Raw genomic sequence first — 15836 nt, forward strand, 5'->3', positions numbered from 1 at the left:
TTCTCCTGCCTCAGCCTCTCAAGTGGCTGCGCCTACAGGCACTTGCCACCACACACAGCTAATTTATGTCTTTTAGTAGAGATGGGGTTTCACTGTGTTGGCCAGGCTTGCCTTGAACTCCTGACCTTATGTGATCCATCCACCTCAGCCTCCCAAAGTGCTGGGATTATAGGCGTGAGACACCTTGCCCTTCTTGTATCTCTGCTTTCTTAAGGTACAAGGATCTGCTCAAGGAATGAGCAAGGCAGGATCCTGACCTCTTATTCTTTGATGTTCATACTATTACTATGAACTAAGGCAACCCAGATTGAGGAGCTTCTGGAAAAGACAGTGGTGGTCTCCATGTGCGTCCCGTTACTAAAAAAGGGAAGGTGGAACTGATGACTTTGACAAGAAGCATAAGTTGAGTAAGCTTCACCCTGAAGAAATGAATATCTTCCCTTAGTTCCCAAGGAACTACATGGAGCTGCACGGGGAAGATCTTGCACAGAACTGTCAGGTGACTTGGGTTTCCTCAGGTTCTCCGGCAATCCCTTTAGCAACCAGTGTTGTGGCTGATCTCAGAATTTTCAAGGGCAAAACCTTGGGCCCACTTAAAGAGTAACCAAGGACATTGATGACAGAAACTAGGTGAAGTAGGGAGAACTACCTAGCAGTCAGCAGTGGCAAACAAACAAACCTCAGTTCTTGCTCTCGCCCAGTAAATAGAAGCAGGGAACATCAAAAAGGTCTGATATAACGGATCACTTTATGCAGACGCAGGAGTCCTGGGAATACTTGGATAGAAGAAAGCTGGGAAATGTTAGATTTCTGGCCGTGTTGGCCTTGGCATTGCTTGGAATATCCACTGCATATAGATGTGTGTTTGTATGAGAAAGTCTATAGCAACATATGCCTGTGGGATTTAAAATCCAAGTTCTGCCATGTAATAATCATACGTACGTGGGGAAATCACCAAGTTTCTCTGTGTCCTAGTTCACCCACATGGAAAGGTTGGATATTTCTGTTAGATGAAGAAACTCCTCTAAATATGTGTGTGTATACATATATATGTTCCTTAAGCAGTGATATATATATCTTAAGCAATTGGTGATTCCTTAAGCAATCAGTGATACACATATATGATATCAGTGATATATATATCAGATACATACATATACTGATATATATATGATATCAGTGATATATATATCAGATACATATATCACTGATTGCTTAAGGAACATATATATGTATACACACACATGTTTAGAGGGGTTTTTATATATATATATCTGGTGTGTGTGTGTGTATGTGTGTGTATATATATATATATCAGAGAGAGAGAGAGAAATTTTAACACAGAGCTTCTTTGATTGGTGGCTATTACAAATTCAATTTTTTTGAGGCAGGATCTGGCTCTGTCACTCAGGCTGGAGTCCAGGGGCACAATCTCAGTTCACTGCAACCTCTGCCTCCCAGGCTCCAGCAATCTCCCTACCTCAGCCTCCCAAGTAGCTGGGACTACAGGCATGTGCCATCACACCACTAGTATTTTTGCATTTTTTGTAGCGATCAATTTCGCCATGTTGCCCAGGCTGGTCTCAAACTCCTGAGCTCAAGCAATTTGCCTGCCTTGGGCACTCAGAGTGCTGAGATTATAGGAATGAGCCGCAGCACCAGGCAGAAATTCTTATTTTCATCTGTGATCTATTATGTATTTTCCAAATCTCTAATAATGGGAGCATAAAATAAGTGAGTGAGAATATTTTCAGGGGAGTACATTATTATCATGATAGTATGATTACCTTACTTACTATTTCTAAGGATATATATTGTGTGGAGTGATCAAATGTAACCTCTCAAGTACTGGGTTATGCCCTCAATTTTAAAGACAAACCTGGTAGAAAGTACTGATCTTAGCATATCATATTCCATCATGATACAAGGCGGAAAGTCTTAAGAGCTCACACCTCCACAATCAAGGAAAATTTAGCTCCTGTTAGTGCAAATTAGAAAACACTCCTGGCAAGTAGCCCATACAGCCTGTCAATCAGTAAAATGAGGTTGGGTACTTATTTCTTAAACAATTCAAGTATCAGTTCCAAACTGTGGTTCTCTCAGTTTCAGTAATCCACACTTTCCACATCATGTTTAATGTTTGGAGTTGGTGCTGTTGCTACTGCCACTGCTGCTCTGCACCACTCCAGTTGATTTGAAACAGAAGCAGAAGCCCTTTATGATGTAAGGCCACTTAATGATTAATTAGTACTTCTCTCATGCAGCACATTAGGAGGAGGCTCTTGCTAGAGTCATGATTAACTTCAGAGCTGCAGATGTTGGAACAGTTACCGCGTGGTAATGCTATGTTGCCAATTGATATGTTTAGGTATCTTCGTGTTTGGTGGTTTAATTGCATTGCCAGAACATGTTTGCTTCCTTTTATCCTTAAAACAACATCATCATGGAAATATGATAGATGCCTATGAAAAAAATAGATGTAAACACATTCAACATAAATGTACCAGAGTGCCAGTGTTATTTATATTCATGTTTATGTATATATTCATGTATTTTTCAAACTTTCGCTAGACATTCATTTGTGAAATCTATTTGAAAATGCAAGACATATGCAAATATATTATATTTCTGATTTGTGTGTGTGTGTGAAAACTGTATTTCAAATGTATAGATAAAATAAGAAATCAAAGGCAAGGTTAAAATCTTACATCCAAAATAGCTCAGAATAGCTGAAGACAGACTGGTTATAACCATAAAGGCCTCTCTTCACTCTGTCCTTAAAATATTTCTTTCAGTTTGGTCTCAAACATTTGGGTTGCTGTAGACACAAATTCTAATAACCCATGTGATACTGAAAATCTGACACAGTGAAGATATATTGCAATGCATATAGCTTGAGGGAATAGGTCAGTCAGAGGTTAGCTCATATGTATAGACTTTTAAAAAATATGGTTCTTTGTTTTCCACCTAGCTTTAGTCACTTCATTATTTCCCAAGTTTGAGTACTTGCTTAGGGTAGCATTACTAAATTTAGTGCAGTGTGTATGTGACTTCTTGCATTTCAGTCAATGCAAAGATAAATTTTGTTCTTAATGCATAAGTATTTTCCCTTTGTTGTTTTGCAAACAATGAGAGAATAACATGTTTGATAATATCAATTAGCTTTATCCTTGTTGATATTGCTATAAATCATTGTTGATGGCATGAGATTCTCTTAGATGATGGATTGCAGGGATATACCATGAAAACGAAGCTCTGGAGGCAACTTTGTTGAATTATAGCAGAATCCTGTTAAAGCACAATGATTCAGATATACCCAAATTCCCAGAGGTGTGAGGAATAAATAACTTTGAAAGCCATACAATATTACATAAACTTAAGGTGATATTTTTCTTATCATCATTACTGTTACTTGTTTTTATTTTTATTACATTGATTTTACCTTATGAAAGCATGTGTCTAGAACCATAGCTAATATGTCTAAATTTCTATTGGCCTTTTTCAGAATGCCCTCTTAAAATAATCATAGAGGATGTATTTTTCTGAGACTGGCTTCCTTCACTTGGAATGATGCATTTGAGACTCATCCATGATGTTGCTGTGTGAATCGCCTGTTCATTTCTTTTTAATTGTTGAGTAGTATTTATTGTTTGTACCACACTTGATCCATTTGCCAGTTGAGGGATATTTGGGCTGTTTCCAGCTTTGACAATTACAATTAAAACCACTGTAAACAACTGCATACAGGATTTTTAGTGCACTTGGGTAATACCTAAGGGTCAGATTGTTGAGTTATAAGGTGAGCACATGCTTAATTTTATAAGAAGCTGCCAAAATATTTTCCAAAGTAACTCTAATTTTGCATAGCCACCAGGAATGTGTCTCTTATTCTACTCAGTATTTATTATTGATGTTTCTTTGATTTTAACCATTCTAACAGTTGGGTGGTAGTATCTGGTTGTGGTTTTAATTTGTATTAGCCTAATGAAATAAAATGTAGAGTACCTTTTATGTGCATATTTGCCATTTTTATGTTATCTTCATTGGTGAAGTGTCTATAAATTTTTTGCTTATTTTTAAATTGCATTTTTTAAACAATTGAGTTTTGAGAGTTATATATACATACACACAGATATATATATATATATCTGTGTATATGTATATATCCTGGATATAGAACTTTTGTCTGTCTCATTTGAAAATATGTTTTCCAGTTTGTGGATTGTCTGTCAATTCTCTTACTTACCAATGTCTTTCAAAGAGCAGAGGTACCTACTTTTTAACAAAGATCATTTATTCCATTTGTTCTTGTATAAATCATGTTTTTGGGTTTGTGTCTCAATCATTTTTGTCTAAATCATGGTTGATATAGTTTGGCTGTGTTCCCACCCAAATCTCATCTTGAATTCCCGTGTATTGTGGGAGGCCCCTGGTGGGAGGTTAAACCTGCTGGTTTTAAAAACAGGAGTTTCTCTTCACAGGCTGTCTCTTTGCTTGCTGCCATCCATGTAAGACATTACTTGCTCCTCCTTGCCTTCTGTCATGACTGCGAGGCCTCCCCAGCCACATGGAAATGTAAGTCCATTAAATTTATCTTTCTTTTCTAAATTGCCTAGTCTCAGGGATGGCTTTGTGGCATGAAAACAGACTAAGGCAGAAAACTGGTACCAGTAGAGTTGGGGGGTGTTGTTGAAAAGATATTCAAAAATATGGAAGTGACTTTGGAACTGGGTAACAGGAATAGTTGGAACCGTTTTGAGGGCTCAGAAGAAGACAAGGAAATGTGGGAAAGTTTAGAACTCCCTAGAGACTTGTTGAATACCTTTGACCAAAATGCTGATAATGATATGGACAATAAAATCCAGGCTGAGGTGGTCTCAGATGGAGATGAGGAACTTGTTGGGAACTGAAGCAAAGGTGACTCCTGTTATGTTTTAGCAAATGGACTGGTGGCATGTTGCCACTTCACTAGAGATTTGTGGAACTTTGAACTTGAGAAAGATGATGTAGGATATTTGATGGAAAAAATTTCTAAGCAGCAAAACATTCGCTTCAAAAAGTTTGAAGTGACTTGGGTGCTGTTAAAGGCATTCAGTTTCAAAATGAAAATAGTGCATAAAAGTTTGGAAAATTTGTAGCCTAACAATGCAATATACAAGAAAATCCCATTTTCTGAGGAGAAATTCAAGCCAGCTGCAGACATTTGCATAAGTAACAAGGAACTGAATGTTAATCACCGAGACAATGGGAAAAATGTCTCCAGGGCATGTCAGAGACCTTTGCAGCAGTCCCTTCCATCATAGGCCTGGAGACCTAGGAGGAAAAAGTGATTTTGTGGGCCTCACCCAAGGTCCTCGTGCTGTGTGCAGCCTAGGGACTTAGTGCCCTGCATCCCAGCTGCTGCAGCCATGGCTGAAAGGGGCCAATGTAGAGCTCAGGCCATGGCTTCAGATGGTGCAAGGCTCAAGCAGTTTTCACGTGGTGCTGACACTGTGAGTGCACAGATGTCAAGAATTGAGGTTTGGGAGCCTCTGCCTAGATTTCAGAAGATGTATGGTAATGCCTGGATGCCCAGGCAGAAGTTTGCTCTAGTGGTGGGGTCCTCATGGAGAATCTTTGCTAGGGCAGTGCGAAAGGGGAATGTGGGATGGGAGCCCCAACACAGAGTCCCTAATAGGACACTGCTAGTGAAGCTGTGAGAAAAGGGTCCTTGTCCTCCAGATCCCAGACTGGTAGATCCACCAACAGCTTGCACCATGTGCCTGGAAAAGCCACAGACACTCAACATCAGCCCATGAAGGTAGCCAGGAGGGAGGCTGTACCCTGCAAAGTCACAAGGGTGGAGAACCAAGACTATGGGAACTCACCTGTTGTATCAGTGTGACCTAGATGTGAGACATGGAGTCAAAGGAGCTCATTTTGGAGCTTTAAGAGTTGATGGCCTACTGGATTTCAGACTTGCATGGGGTGTGTAGCCCCTTTGTTTTGGCTAATTTCTTCTACTTTTAATGGCTGTATTTACCAAATGCCTGAATCCCCATTGTATCTAGGAATTAACTAACTTACTTTTAATTTTACAGGCTCCTAGGCAGAAGGCACTTGCCTTGTCTCAGATGAGACTTGGGACTGTGTACTTTTCAGTTAATGCTGAAATGAATTAAGACTTTGGGGGACTGCTTGTAAGGCATGATTGGCTTCAAAATGTGAGAATGTGAGAAATGGGAGGGGCCAGGAGCAGAATGACATGGTTTGGCTGTGTTGCCACCCAACTCTCCTCTTTAATTCCTATGTATTGTTGGAGGGACCCAGTGAGAGGTAATTGAATCATGAGGGTGGGTCTTTCCTGTGCTGTTCTCATGATAGTAAATAAGTCTCACAAGATTTGCTAGTTTTAAAAATGTGAGTTTCCCTTTCCAATGTCTCTCTTTGCCTGCTGCCACCCATGTAAGATGTGACTTGCTCCTCCTTGCCTTCCGCCATGCTTGTGAGACCTCCCCAGCCAAGTAGGACTGTAAGTCCATTAAATCTCTCTTTTGTGACTTGCCCAGTCATGGGTATGTCTTTATCAGCAGCATGAAAATGGACTAACAAAATGGTTATAAATATTTTCTTGTTTGTTTTTTCTTATATATTCTGTAGTTTTCAGTTTTTAATTTTGTAGTTTTTAGGTTCAAGGTCAATTTTGAATTAATTTTTGTAAGTGGTGTAGGGAATGTAGATAATTCATTTATTTGCATATGAATATTAAATTGTTCCATCATTTGATGAAAAGTCTGTTTCTGCCATTGAATTGTCTTAGCAATTGTGTCAAAAATGATGACTGTATATGTGTGTGTCTACCTCTAGAATCTGTGTTCTGTTTGATTGTCTTTTTGCCAATACCACACAGTATTGTTACTGTGGTTAATAGTAACTTTTGAAATCAGGTTGTAAGTCCTCAAACTCTGTTATTCTTTTACATGGCCATTTTGGCCATTCTACCTCCTTTGCCTTTCTATCTAATTTTAGAACTGTTGTATTAATTTCAGAAAATTTAGCTGGAATATTTGAATTGTATTGAATATATAGATCAGTATTTTGGGTAAGTGATATCTTAGCAATATTGAGTCTTCCAATTCTTGATTGTATTGTACCTTGCTCTGATTTTCTTTATATTTCTTGTGCTTGGGCTTTACTGAACTTTTTGCACCCAGGGAATTATGTTTTAGATTTTTAAAAAATCAAATTTGGGCTTTTTTCTATTCCCTTACTCACTCTCGTCTTCATGTACACTAATTACACATACATTAGGCTGCTAAAAAAGTTCACTTATTTTATGAGTTTGTTTATTCTCATCTTTTTCTTTCTGTTTCCTTTTCAGTAATTTCTACTGCTATGTTTTCAAGCTTATTGATATTTTCTTCTGCACTCTTACACTATGAATGTTACGTAGTGGTTTTTGTTTATTTGTTTTTAATTTGAAACATTGTATTTTCATATCTAGGAGTTTTATTTGGATATTTTAAAACATATTCTCTGTGTATTCTTAATACCGTCATGTTTTCTTTATCCTTCTTAAACATATGGAATAGAGTCATAATCACTATAATTATTAGAGGTTCATATGACTTACTATTTGATGAAACTAATTCCTTTCTTCTCTTTATTATAATTTCATTCAATGTTATTATCTGTTTGATTTCTTAATATAAAATGCAGCTTGTCTTTTTCTTTAAAATTCTACTATTATTTTTTATTGAAATCATATAATAATTATACACAGTTATGTTCAACATTATAACTTGGTGAATTATCTTATATTAAACCACTGGTATGTCTTTTCTTTTTTTCTACTTTCTTTTGTGTCTCCAAATACTTAAAGTTTGTCTTCATATACATCTTTTAGATTTATTCATACACATATTCATATATATTCATATACTGATGTATGCAATTCAGTTCTGACACTAACTACCTAGGGTTGATGTGCATGGTCCCCAAGGAGACTACTCTCACTTGAGATGCCAGCCAGAGGTGGGGTCCCCAACTCCACTTCTGATCATCAGAGTACAAATCCAGGGGATCCTAGAACCACCCTCAGGTTTGGTTATTTGCTAAAATGACTAACAGAACTTTGCAAATTGCTTACAATGATTACATGATTATATTTTTCTTAAAAAGTATAAAAATTGGGAACAGCCAAATGAAAAGACACATAATGTAAGGTCTGGAGGGGTCCTGACATACAGCTTAAATACCTTCCCCTATAAATCAGGGCACGTCACCTTTCCGGAACATTAATATATTCAGCAACCCAGAATTTCCTCTGAGTTTTGGAGTGTTTAGACTTTTAATTGGGATTCCATTACATAGGCATAATTGATTAAATCATTGGTCTTGTGATTGAACTCTATCTCTACCTCCCCATTCCCGCAGAGGTTGGGCTGGCTCAAAATTCCAACTATCTAATCATATGGTTTGTTTTTCTGGTGACCAACCACAGCCTGAAGCTATCATAGAGGCTTACTATGAGTCACTTCATTAATATAAACTCACATGTGACCCAAGGGGCTTAGGAATAACAAAGACAAAAAGCCCCTTCCAGGAACCAGAGTCAAAAGTCAGTGAAATCCATTATTATAAAACAACATCCTACCATCAGCATTATAACTAACCTGTTCTGTTTAAATACAGCTGTGCACAACATAATGATGTTTCAGTCAGTGATGAACCACACATACAAGACAGTGGTCCAATAAAATTATAATACCTATTTTTACTGTACCTTTTCTATGTTTAGATATTTTTAGATAAATGTTTACCATTGTGTTTACAATTGCCTACAGCATGTAGTACAGTAACATGCTGTACAGGTTTGTAGCATAGGAACAATAGGCTATGATATATAGACTAAGTGTAGTAGGCTATACCATCTAGGTTTGTGTAGGTATACTCAATGATGATAGTACAATCACAGAATTGCCTAATAATGTGTATCTTAGAACATCCCCATTGTTAAGCAGCATGTTACTGTATTCAAATTATGAGAGAGATAAGAAGATCCATTTCTAAAAGTTTTTGAGTGAGATTTATTAACCCATTGAAGTATAAGGCAGTACATTCTAAACTTTGAAATTATTGGAAATGTCGAAGGAAGAATGTCAAACAACTCCACAAAGAAGATGCTTCATTGTCTCACTTTATTAATTCCAGAAAAGTATAATCTAAAATTACTTGGAAGAATTCTACAAAGAGAAAGAAGATATATAAAGGTACAGAAAGTGAAAGGATGCATAGCATAATATTAATCTCATAGAGGTAGCCTCATATTTAAAGGCTAACCTGAAAACTTTGAGTGCTATAACTAGTATCTGACATCTAATAAATTAATTCCCCAAAATTCTTTGATTACTTCCCTATAAGTTGTCACCAAAAAGTAATTAACTGTGTCAGGGGCATAAGATCAAAGTGGCTGCAGCAGCCTGGGTCCCCACATGAGTAAACTGAAACCCAACTCAATGTAAATAATATCCTAGAAAAAAGAAACTTAAGCTTTACCAATCAGAAACTGCCAACTAACCTCTAACTGGAAACTTGTGGGGCTACTGTTCCACTTTAACCAATCAAATATTTCCTTTGTCTTGCTTCCATAAACATTGTATAAAAGTTTTCCCCTGGCTGAGCGTGGTGGCTCACGCCTGTAACTTTGGGAGACTGAGGTGGGCAATCACCTGAGGTCAGGAGTTCGAGACGAGCCTGGCCAACATGGTGAAACCCCATCTCTGCTAAAAATATAAAAATTAGCCAGGCATGGTTGCGGGTGCCTGTAATCCCAGCTACTCGGGAGGCTGAAACAGGAGAATCGCTTGAACCCAGGAGGTGGAGGGTGCAGAGAGCTGAGATCACGCCACTGCACTCCAGCCTGGGCAACACAGAGTGAAACTGAGTCTCAAAAAAAAAAGAAAAAGTTTTCCCATTGGTGAAGCCCCAACCACGTGCTTTCTGGTATTGCCCAATTCATGAATCTATGTCTGCTCAAATGAACTCTAGAATTTTAATGTACCTACATTTATCTTTTAGCAGTGTTAACTTCGGTGTGTTTAAGCTACGTATGGTTATATGAAACTTCCTAACATTTTCTAGAATGACAGTTCTATAAACGTCTTTTTAAAGAATGATATATATTGTAATCAAGGAAAGTGAGATATTTTCTAATACAGTTAAATTGAAATCCAGTATTTCACAATTATCGTTCCTCTTTTAAAAATTTCTTATGTGTAAATTCTACTTTAGGGGTTTTATAAATAAATTATTGTATCGTAAGATGTCCCTTTGCTGATGAATGCCCGTAGAACATGTTGAAAACAAATGCTGTGCTAATAGTATCAAATCTAAAGCTCATCTCAGAGACAATTTCCAAATGGTCCTCTATGATAACTGCCATGCAAATATTGTGCATATATTTTGTTTTCAAAAGGCTACATTAATGGTTTTGCTGTATCCCAGGAATATACTTTTATCTATCTCTAAGTTCGAAGGAAAAGTTGTCGTATTCTTGACATTCTATTCCTTCCACAGATCAAAATCTTCCCAACATTCCTTCCTGAAGTTTGATATAGTTACAATGATGTGATTTCTCGAAATGTATACTGTGAGAAAAAAAACTGTGCTTTTAATTCCAAAAATATCACACTGAATGTGCACTTGAATGAATCAAATTAATTATGAAAATAAGCACACATGTGAAACTGAACAGTGCAAATGGTTAAAATGGTTAACTGATTTTTTTAATTTAATGGATTTATCTATGAATTATGTAATATCTGCTGTCATTATTCAGAAGAATCATCTTTCCTGTTTTTAATGGGTATATGATATCTAAGAATTCAAATTCTACCTGGATTGTGTTTCATTAATTTGAAAATGAATTAATCCCATTCTGTTTTTACACATAGAATGGATTCCATCCATATATCTGAAAATAAGACCATGCTAACTTGTCTAATAGTTAATGCACTGCAATCCTGTAAATGTTACAGTAAAATACCATGCCAAAAACAGGCATAGTTTCAGACGCTTCAGCATATGAGGCATGGATACTTCAATCATTTGCAAAGGGTTCATCTCAGTAGACTGAGTGAAAAAGATGGTCATTGCTCTTTAATGTAATTTTGCAGCTCTCATAAAATAAAATATCTCCATGAAATTTATTGGTAACTCTTTATCTTTGATCAGTGCAAACTGAAGTCAAATATACAAGGTAAACACACATAAAGATAAATTCACACATTTCTGTGAATGCTCTAAATATACACACTTCTGCAAATTTTCTGAATTCACAAATACAAATTTGCATGCATGCAAGCGTGCACACACATGACATAAAACGTTGAGTAGGTGGAGGTAATTTTTCCCCTTAATGCTACATTTATAAATGAATGCAGTGGGAACAGTTTGGCTCTTGTGAGCCAAATTTCTATTTTTAAAATCTTCCTTCACATAGATCATATGATGTGTGTGAACTCTAAGAATATTCTGACTTACTGCCTCTCTGATAATTTAATTGAAGCCACTTCTATTTTTAGGAAATAGCATAGTCATGTATTTACGACTCTACTATATTGCAGAAGAGTTTTTTTTTTTTTCCACACTGAAATGATCTGAGTTACATAAACCATTCTGATCTGATGGTGGTGGGTTTGTCTTTCACACACGCAACACCTCCTTTGTAAAATCATGAGGTTGTCTAAAACTTTTTAAAATGTTGTTTGAAAAGCAGCTCTGTATTATCATAACAATTTCCTGCTATTTAAAGTATATTACAATAAATATAAAAGTAGGTTCAGCATAAAGGTAGGAAAAGAAAAGACATTTTAGTAAATGAATCAGTTCAATTTTTTTATGGTTCCAAAAGTTGCAGTGACTATGATTCTCAAGATAGACTAAAATATATTATCTATGGCACACATTTACCCCTCAAAAGATTACTTTGCCTGTGAAAGGAATTAAAGCTGTTTCTAAAAATGCATACATTTGGAGAATTCATTTATCCATCCTGATGGATTATTTAAACCTCTCAACATCGAGTGTTTTTCTTTGTTGTGGGAAAGAAACTGGTGACTTTCTTGGGACTAATATCCAGCTGGAGAAGAAAGAAGAAGAAATCACACTGAGAAACAGGAGGACACCCTGCAGGAGCACCATATTCAATGCTGCCTTGTTTTCAGTCTGTGACATTGGCATACATACCTCCAACAGGAGTGATGATGCGACTCCAAACTTTGTGGTCAAACCTCATGTGGTAGAGGGAGAATCAGAGGTTCTGTTACCCACTCATCCCTATAATTGTGCACAAGATGTGTTCAATTTTTACTTAATACCTACATCCACTGGTCCAATCAGCACACCAGGAAGCAAGCAAATGGCAAAATTACCACACATCTCCCACCTACATCCCTTCTACACATGCACACATTTGCAGAAACAGTTATAGTAATGTTTTATAAAGAAACCATTCAGTAGGTAAGAAAACCATTTGTTTTCTGATCAGAAATTTTAAGATTAAAAAGTCATAAATGTCTACTAGACATCATCATTGTACAGGACTTAAGGTAAAGCTTTTTCTCTTCTGCCTTGGTTTTCATAGATTCACACTTTTCACAGCATAAAACAAGATGAAATACATATTTGCATATTTTGCAAAGAGAGTGAATAGAAATGAAAAGCAATTATTGTGATATGGATTATTCTTCCCAATCTAAACATTAGTTATTGACTCAAAAAATATAATGAACCTGCTGGTCACTTTCATTTTCCCATATAAGACTCATGCAAATGTTTTAGTGCAGTAAACGAATTAACTGAGTGCTATTCAATTTCACCATATATCTAGAAATTCAAAGTTCTTCATCTTGGGGGCCTCTACTAATTCATTTTTATGGCTGGAAGTTCTTCAATGTAATGACTTCATTTCCTTTAGCCAAAATAATCTGTTTCTTTTAATTTATGACTTCAGTGTAATCAATTTATTTAAGATGTAGTAGGATACATTTCTTGATGTTTGAGAATCTCAAAGAGAATCTTATTTTTATTACTAGAACATGTGGCTCTTTCAGATCTACTCACATTCTTCAGGTAAGAATGTTTTTTCTACCTGTAAAAATATAGCATTGAAGTCTTCAATATACATTTTGTCTTCATTTGTGAAGAGCCTGATTTTGTGATTGAGTTGTGTAGAATAAGTACATAAATGTGCAGACAGGATAGTACAGAAAAGAAAACATGGCCTCATTCATCATAGAATTGCCTTTTAATTCCTGGAAGTCACAGGGCAGGGCTAGTACTGAAAATGTGGGGAAACGGTGGGTCTTTTCACATGAAAGTTCTCACACATATGGAGATAGTATTTGTCTATTTAACACCCCTCTGAAAGTGAAACCCAGAAAAAACGTTATGTAGTACAGCTAATAGCACAGCTCTGCCTCTTGCTCTCTCTAGATCTTTTTTATTTTTGGTAGGGAGCTAGCAGAGGTTGTGTGACATTCAACAAAGTATTTCTTGACAGATTTGGTGGAGAGGGGATTTGGGGAGGGGGTGTGGGTTGGAAGGGTACCTATCCAGGTACTGTGCTCACTACCTGGGTTGGAAGGATACCTATCCAGGTACTGTGCTCAATACTTGGGTTGGAAGGATACCTATCCAGGTACTGTGCTCATTACCTTGGTAACAGGATCATTTGCAACCAAACCCCAACAACACACAATTTACCCATGCAAAAAACCTGTACACATATCGCTTGAATCTAAAATAAAAATAGAAAAACAAGAAGTTGAAAAAAATAAAATTATTCCATAACATTATTGACCAAAGAAAATGAAATAGATATGGGTTATTTAATTTTTAAAATACTGACATATATAAAAATTACTCTCAATTTTTTTCAACTTGAAATTCTGCAGGTAATATTCATAAGTCTGCCTTTTATATATTTCTATCTATCTCAATGAAAGAGCAACTTTTATGTTACTGTTAAAACAATAATATTAGAATACACAGATTTAAATAATAATATGAAGAGATTCATAGCAGATGTCCAATGCTCTATGACTTTGCCTTGAATGCATAATTCTAGCTTTTGAATCATTAAAGCAAACAATGAAATAGGCATCAAAGTAGCTCTCGTGAAATGTAAATTTAGATCTACTATTTATCTCTTCTTTGTCCATCATTTCCTTCTTTTTCATTTACATATTATCTATAATAACCATTCTATAAAAATGAAAATAAGAACAGGAGGAAGACTCATAATATCTTAATAGCTGACAATCTGAGTTGCTAACATCATAGGCTATGGCATGATGAAATTTGTATAGGTCCTTGTAAATTCCATCTCCGTGATGTTACACTGAAGTAGACATATAAAAAGCGAGTGAAAGTGGCATTATTTATTATTCTGGAGATAAACTCTAATCTCTTTTAATTTACACATTTTAAAAGATATACATGTTTTTAGTCACATATGCATTCCTTAGGACCCATGTCTTTAGTAAGAGTTTTTAAAATTTACTCTTCCCAAGTTCTTATGGATTTTTTGTATTATTTTACCAAAGTTTAAAGGCATAAATATATTACTACCAGACCTAGATGGCACAAACCCTAACAAACCTCCTCCCTCCCAAACCAAACCAAACCAAACCAAACCAAACCAAACCAAACCAAACCAAACCAAACATTTTCCTTTTCCTTCCTTCCCTCCCTCCCTCCCTCCCTCTTCTCTCTTTCTCTATTTCTTTCCTTTCTTTTCTTTCTTCTTATCTTTTGACAGGGTCTTGCTCTGTTGCTCATGTTAGAGTTCAGTGGCACTATCATAGCTCACTGCAGTCTCAAACTCCTGAGCCCAAGTGATCCTCCCATTTCAGCCTCCTGAGTAACTGGGACCACAAGCACACCCCACCACACCTAGGTAGTTTTTTTCATGCTTGTTTGTTTTTGTAGAGACAGGGTCTGGGCTCTAGTGACCCTCCCTCTGCAAAGTTTTTCATCCCCCAAATCTTCAAAGTTTTTTAAGGAAATATATAACATATCAAACTGCAAGAAGAAACACACTGACTAAATTAGGTACACTACCTGACTTTAATCTTATAAAGAGTAGGATTTTATCAAAAATCTAAAGATGGAAGATATCTTTAGGAAAAGTGTATGGATTTCAGAAGGAGGGATAAAAATTAGGAAAATGTATGACAAAACAATTTCAAAACCTAGGGATCTGTCCACAGTGGCCTTGCCATAAGGAAGTATTAGGGTAAAGGTGTGTATGAGAAACAAAAATGTATGGTAAAAGCTTAAAGAATAAATGTTCTGTATTTTCATAAGGTAAAGTCAAGGATAGGATTCACTCACCTAGGGAGAAGTCTAAAAGGAGTTTAATCTCTACTTGTGATACAAGTGGAAACTAGAATAGCTTATAAAACCTAAAGCAAAGACAGTAAAATGTCATAAAAATAAGGTAAAAGAAACAGGGATTTTGTACAACTTATATAGGGACCTGGAAAGGGGTATTAAGTTTGGGATAGGTAAAATTATATAATGTCATATTATTTGATAAAAGTAATTAACTGACAAAACTAGTGTCCAATGATATAAGTAGTCTAAAGTTTTTTAAACTATATTTTCACCGCTTTTTAAAATATATTTCTACAATTCCTATCAAGAAGTCCAGCAGCGCATTGACATTAAATCTTCATTCTGAGCATAATAAAATTTGCTCTTTTTATTATACACAAAATATTAGATGATAAATTATTGTTAAAATAACTGTGACAGTAGCAATTATCATATTACTTTTTTAATTCTTAAAA

This window comes from Mandrillus leucophaeus, unplaced genomic scaffold (assembly GCF_000951045.1).
Source record: "Mandrillus leucophaeus isolate KB7577 unplaced genomic scaffold, Mleu.le_1.0 Scaffold725, whole genome shotgun sequence".
NCBI lineage: Eukaryota > Metazoa > Chordata > Mammalia > Primates > Cercopithecidae > Mandrillus > Mandrillus leucophaeus.